Source organism: Littorina saxatilis, linkage group LG15, assembly GCF_037325665.1.
Source record: "Littorina saxatilis isolate snail1 linkage group LG15, US_GU_Lsax_2.0, whole genome shotgun sequence".
NCBI lineage: Eukaryota > Metazoa > Mollusca > Gastropoda > Littorinimorpha > Littorinidae > Littorina > Littorina saxatilis.
The window spans coordinates 46,957,589-46,964,815 of record NC_090259.1 but is presented as its reverse complement, the minus strand read 5'-3'; the positions used below and the strand labels follow the sequence as shown (position 1 = coordinate 46,964,815).

The following is a 7,227-nucleotide window of genomic DNA, read 5'->3' as shown; positions in this document are numbered from 1 at the left end:
GTCCCTCTATAAGTCCTTGTATAATTTTAATCCACCAATAACTCCCTAACCGTGTGTTTGACTGGTCCTTATTTTTGTAAGGACCGTCTCAGGAATGTATAGAACCTGTTCACCAAGTTTGGTGACGATCGGTCCGTTCATTCTTGAGATCTATATGCGAACACAAACAAACAAACAAACACATGGACCGAATCCTATACACACCCCTTTACACAGGCAGCAACAGACAGACCGACAGAGAGACCGACAGAGAGACCGACAGACAGAGAGACAGACAGAGAGACAGACAGAGAGACAGACAGCGAGACAGACAGACCGACAGAGAGACCGACAGACAGAGAGACAGACAGAGAGACATACAGAGAGACAGACAGAGAGACAGACAGAGAGACAGACAGACAGACAGACAGACAGACAGACAGACCAACAGAGAGACCGACAGAGAGACCGACAGAGAGACAGAGAGACAGAGAGACAGACAGAGAGACAGACAGACTGACAGAGAGACCGACAGAGAGACCGACAGAGAGAGAGAGAGAGAGAGAGAGAGAGAGAGAGACAGAGAGAGAGATAGACAGAGAGAGAGAGAGAGAGAGACAGACAGACAGACAGACAGACAGAAAGAAACACACACACACACACACACACACACACACACATGGAGGTACCCGACCTAGAAAACCACTCCTGGCCTACACAGTCTAACAATGACAATTTGTTGGAACTTCCGTGTACGCTTTCCATAGACGTCGTGAGAGTCTCGGTTCACCGTCACGTCTCGGTGTCAGAGACAGCGTGAAACACAACGCGACGTCTCCGTCTTCTATCCTATCGTTCACCTCACAGCGAAAACCAATGAGACGTTTGTGGAGACAACAACATGTCGTGCCCGGTGCTTACAGGGGCGTGAATGCCATCAGAGTGTGACAGGTCTCTGCTAAGTGCTGGCTGACCACAGAGGTGTCATTCGAGTGGACAGTCCACCCGTTCCACGGTTATTATTGATATTGGCATTGACAGAGAGGGCAAGACAAAGAGAGAGAGAGAGAGAAGGATGTTTTGGGAGTTCGATTTCTATCTCTTTTCTACGGCGGCGAATACATAGGATTTGGGTTTTTGAGTTGCTGCTGTAGTAAATACTGTGGTGTGGGACTTTAATTTTTGGCAGTGTTCTTCAGTCGTGATTTGTGAGGTGAGTCTCTTTCTCCCTCCCTCTCTGTCTCTCTGTTACTGTCTGTCTGTCTGTCTGTTTCTGTATCTGTTTCTGTCTGTCTGTCTGTCTGTCTGTCTGTTTCTGTATCTCTGTTTCTGTCTGTCTGTCTTTCTGTCTCTGTCTGTCTCTCTCTCTCTCTGTGTCTCTGTCTCTGTCTGTCTGTCTCTCTGTCTGTCTGTCTGTCTGTCTGTGTGTGTGTGTCTGTCTCTCTCTCTCTCTCTCTCTCTCTCTCTCTCTCTCTCTCTCTCTCTCTCTCTCTCTCTCTCTCTCTCTCACTCATCTTCTAAAATTTTGAATTAGATTTAAGGACAGGTTGTAAGAAAAGGCGTAGCCTTAAACATCTATCCTTTGAAAATAAAGTTCCATCTCATCTCTCTCATTATTGTAATGTTTGTGCCACAACCCTCGTAAAATTTGATTTGATTTGATCTCTCTCTCTCTCTCTCTCTCTCTCTCTCTCTCTCTCTCTCTCTCTCTCTCTCTCTCTCTCTCTCTCTCTCTCTCTCTCTCTCTCTCTCTCTCTCTCTCTCTCTCTCTCCAGCGTTTTTACTTACTTGGATTCAAAAAGAAACTTTATGGATCTGAAAAAGAAACTTTATGGATCTGTTTTGTGGTCACACACAAAAAAACTATGAAAAAAGAGAGAAGGTTAAGAAAAAAAGAAAGCGAGGAAACAAATGAACAAACACACAAAGACCACAACAAAAGATTTAGGATAGCTGGGCATTGTGCAGACAGGTGGTAGCTAATATTATTGTCAGAATTTCCTATCTTGATTTTTTGTCTTAAAAGGCGCAGTGCTTTCTTCTGTAAATAGTTCTGTAATCTCAGTTCTGACTGTGCCTTTACAGAGAACAAGAACATACCCTTACAGAGAACAAGAACATACCCTTACAGAGAACAAGAACATACCCTTACAGAGAACAAGAACATACCCTTACAGAGAACAAGAACATACCCTTACAGAGAACAAGAACATACCCTTACAGAGAACAAGAACATACCCTTACAGAGAACAAGAACATACCCTTACAGAGAACAAGAACATACCTTTACAGAGAACAAGAACATACCCTTACAGAGAACAAGAACATACCCTTACAGAGAACAAGAACATACCCTTACAGAGAACAAGAACATACCTTTACAGAGAACAAGAACATACCCTTACAGAGAACAAGAACATACCCTTACAGAGAACAAGAACATACCCTTACAGAGAACAAGAACATACCCTTACAGAGAACAAGAACATACCCTTACAGAGAACAAGAACATACCCTTACAGAGAACAAGAACATACCCTTACAGAGAACAAGAACATACCCTTACAGAGAACAAGAACATACCCTTACAGAGAACAAGAACATACCCTTACAGAGAACAAGAACATACCCTTACAGAGAACAAGAACATACCCTTACAGAGAACAAGAACATACCCTTACAGAGAACAAGAACATACCCTTACAGAGAACAAGAACATACCCTTACAGAGAACAAGAACATACCCTTACAGAGAACAAGAACATACCCTTACAGAGAACAAGAACATACCCTTACAGAGAACAAGAACATACCCTTACAGAGAACAAGAACATACCCTTACAGAGAACAAGAACATACCCTTACAGAGAACAAGAACATACCCTTACAGAGAACAAGAACATACCCTTACAGAGAACAAGAACATACCCTTACAGAGAACAAGAACATACCCTTACAGAGAACAAGAACATACCCTTACAGAGAACAAGAACATACCCTTACAGAGAACAAGAACATACCCTTACAGAGAACAAGAACATACCCTTACAGAGAACAAGAACATACCCTTACAGAGAACAAGAACATACCCTTACAGAGAACAAGAACATACCCTTACAGAGAACAAGAACATACCCTTACAGAGAACAAGAACATACCCTTACAGAGAACAAGAACATACCCTTACAGAGAACAAGAACATACCCTTACAGAGAACAAGAACATACCCTTACAGAGAACAAGAACATACCCTTACAGAGAACAAGAACATACCCTTACAGAGAACAAGAACATACCCTTACAGAGAACAAGAACATACCCGGACATGAACAAGCACAAAAAGCAACATCCTCATTGCGTCTTGTACAGGAAAACTCCGGAATACTAACATGCATGCATTTGTTCTTCTGGTTTATTATTGTCATGTTGTCATGAATACTTTTGTAATTTTGTATTGTTTGCGTCACATAGAATAAGTCTTTCTTGTACAGGAAAACTCCGGAACACTAACATGCATGCGTTTGTTCTTCTGGTTTATAATTGTCATCTTATCATGAATATTTTTGTATTTTTCTAGTGTTTGCGTCACATAGAATAAGTCTTTCTTGTACAGGAAAACTCCGGAACACTAACATGCATGCGTTTGTTCTTCTGGTTTATAATTGTCATCTTATCATGAATATTTTTGTATTTTTCTAGTGTTTGCGTCACATAGAATAAGTCTTTCTTGTACAGGAAAACTCCGGAACACTAACATGCATGCGTTTGTTCTTCTGGTTTATAATTGTCATCTTATCATGAATATTTTTGTATTTTTCTAGTGTTTGCGTCACATAGAATAAGTCTTTCTTGTACAGGAAAACTCCGGAACACTAACATGCATGCATTTGTTCTTCTGGTTTATAATTGTCATCTTATCATGAATAATTTTGTATTTTTCTAGTGTTTGCGTCACATAGAATAAGTCTTTCTTGTACAGGAAAAATCCGGAACACTAACATGCATGCGTTTGTTCTTCTGGTTTATAATTGTCATCTTATCATGAATATTTTTGTATTTTTCTAGTGTTTGCGTCACATAGAATAAGTCTTTCTTGTACAGGAAAAATCCGGAACACTAACATGCATGCGTTTGTTCTTCTGGTTTATAATTGTCATCTTATCATGAATATTTTTGTATTTTTCTAGTGTTTGCGTCACATAGAATAAGTCTTTCTTGTACAGGAAAAATCCGGAACACTAACATGCATGCGTTTGTTCTTCTGGTTTATAATTGTCATCTTATCATGAATATTTTTGTATTTTTCTAGTGTTTGCGTCACATAGAATAAGTCTTTCTTGTACAGGAAAAATCCGGAACACTAACATGCATGCGTTTGTTCTTCTGGTTTATAATTGTCATCTTATCATGAATATTTTTGTATTTTTCTAGTGTTTGCGTCACATAGAATAAGTCTTTCTTGTACAGGAAAACTCCGGAACACTAACATGCATGCATTTGTTCTTCTGGTTTATAATTGTCATCTTATCATGAATAATTTTGTATTTTTCTAGTGTTTGCGTCACATAGAATAAGTCTTTCTTGTACAGGAAAACTCCGGAATACTAACATGCATGCATTTGTTCTTCTGGTTTATTATTGTCATGTTGTCATGAATACTTTTGTAATTTTGTATTGTTTGCGTCATGTAAAATAAGTCTTTCTTTGAGTTCGTGTCCCAGTTGTATACTGTTAATTGTTTGTATTGTTATGGATTTTGAATGAACTTTAGTTTAAGGGAGCCCCCCGGGGGCACTGATAATAATTAAATACCTGTTTGTTCTACAGCAGGCACGTTTCCGAGAAGCGACTAAAATGTACGTGAAGCCTCTTCCTTCAAGGGGGAGAAACACTTGCTGTTGTTTGGATGTATGATACACCGATTAACAGTTCCGCGGCCATTTTAGATTCGCACATGCGCACATCTTTTTTTACGAGCACTTTTGCTTCTTCTACCTCTTCCGATTTCCTTTTTTTGAGAAAATGCGCATCCGCAGATCGTTTTTTCGAGAGTTTTTACATTTAGTCAAGTTTTGACTAAATGTTTTAACGTAGAGGGGGGAATCGAGACAAGTCAAGTCAAGTCAAGTATTTTATTGTTTTGGGCCCAGAGGGCTTTGAAACAAAGATATAACTTTAACCAAAAAAGGTAACAAATCAGACAGTTAATATATGTATACAAATTGAGCGGACAAATACAACAATAATATACAACCAAAATAAATTGGCAATATACACTTCCATACATACAAACAAAAAGAAAAGAAAAATAGGTTTAACAAAATCAGGTAAGAAATCAGACAGATAATATGTATACATTAAGCGGACAACGATAATATACAGCCGAAATAAATTGGCAATACCATTATGCCATGCATCTTTTGTAAAAACACAAAACAAAACAAAAGCATGTATTACATACATATACATACCAATTAAGAAACTAGATTTAACGCTAACATACTAAAATCATAACATGGGCTACAAATCTTGCTAGCTTCATTAGTATTAACTTAGATTTACAATTCACTAATTAATTTTCTTCTTTCAGACACTATACTTTCGTCGGTACAAATGAACAAATAGTAAAACTCATCACCTAATTCATTTTTATCGCACATATCACACAATCTTTCATTTCTAGGAGCATTAAAAAATCTGTGCTGATGTATTGGCAACTTATGATTGCTTGTTCTAAATTTTGCTAATTTAACTTGGAATTTTCTAGGCAACCAAAGCAAATACCTTTCCAGACAAAAATCCTTTTTATATATTCTGTAATTAAAACACAAGCTGTTGGCATTCACGTCAGTGTTCCATTCCTGCAGGAATTGATCTCTTAGCCTTTGTTTTACAACGTTTTCAAAACCTGAGACGGCAAGACTCTGAGTTGTCCATAAATATGATAGACCCAACTTATTTAACATAGTATTGACATGCGACAACCAGGGCAATTTAACGTTTTGTACATGGTACAACCTCAAATGTAGTTTTAACATTAAACAAGACATCTTATTCGCACCATCGTTCATTTCTTTCATCAGTTTATACCAATAAACCAGTAACTGACATTGTACCTCAATTCTAATTGGGTAACGACCAAGCTCTCCGTAAACCATACAAGTGGGTGTAGTTTTATATACATCAAGAAGCATTTTTAAAAATCGCAATTGAAACCTTGACAATATGTCTAATGAATCATATCCCCACACCTCACAACCATACAGCAAAATTGGATGTACACACTTCTCAAAAAGATCCAATTGCACATCAATTGGTAAATTTAGTTTTCTACATTTTCGAATTAACGAGAACATTGCACGGTTACCAATCAAACATTGACGTTTCATGGCATTATGAAATTTGTTATTATAATTAAATAGTACACCTAAGTACACATAGTACCAAACTACTTGGACAGGTACTCCATTCAATACAAAATTTGGGATATTCCGTATTTTCCCCCGCGAAAAAACAACTATTTTTGTCTTTTCAATATTTATGCTTAGTCCCCAGTTTTTACAATAACGATCTAATTGGTTGAAATTTTGGTCAAGTAATCTTCGACGACGCCCGGACTTTGGTATTGCATTTCAGCTTGGAGGCTTACAAATTAATTAATGAGTTTGCTCATTAAAGTTGTCATTAAAATCGATTTTTCGTTAACAAATTTAAAATTGATTGCATCGTATTATTCATGACATTCTGAATCTAAAAATATATATATATGTCATGTTTACTCTTAAAATGTGATCACAATTAACGAAAATAGATTAATTAGTCTTACGATTAAAATTTAAGATATCGATCCAAAAATGATTTCATCTTATTCTTTATCGTTTCCTGATTCCAAAAACATATAGATATGATAGGTTTTATTCAAAACAAGCTAAGAAAGTTAACACGAATACAGAAAAGCGCGCTTTCCTGCTTAGCACAATACGCTACCGCGCTATTCTGGCGTGTGCATATCACTGCGTTTTGCACGTGGGAGGTGAGCGATTTCCTTCTCGCGGGGATTGACGAAGCTGTACTGTCTTGGTGAAAAAAATACAGTGCGTTCAGTACAGTCATTCCGTGAGTTCGACAGCTTGACTCCTTCGTGGTTGAAAACGACGTTAAACACCAAATAAAGAAAAGAAAAGAAAGAAAGACAGCTTGACTAAATGTAGTAATTTCGCCTTGCGCGACTTGTTTTCCCCTTTGATT

General features: G+C 37.8%; 1 protein-coding gene across 1 annotated transcript in view; it reads left to right on the top strand.

The window, feature by feature from the left end:
* Positions 1-867: 867 nt before the first annotated feature.
* Positions 868-7,227, top strand: part of LOC138949482 (E3 ubiquitin-protein ligase RBBP6-like) — a 19,441-nt gene continuing 13,081 nt past the window's right edge. The window contains exon 1 of the mRNA XM_070321313.1: positions 868-1,192. The gene's annotated coding sequence lies outside the window, so the exon portion shown is untranslated. The remainder of the gene's footprint in view (positions 1,193-7,227) is intronic.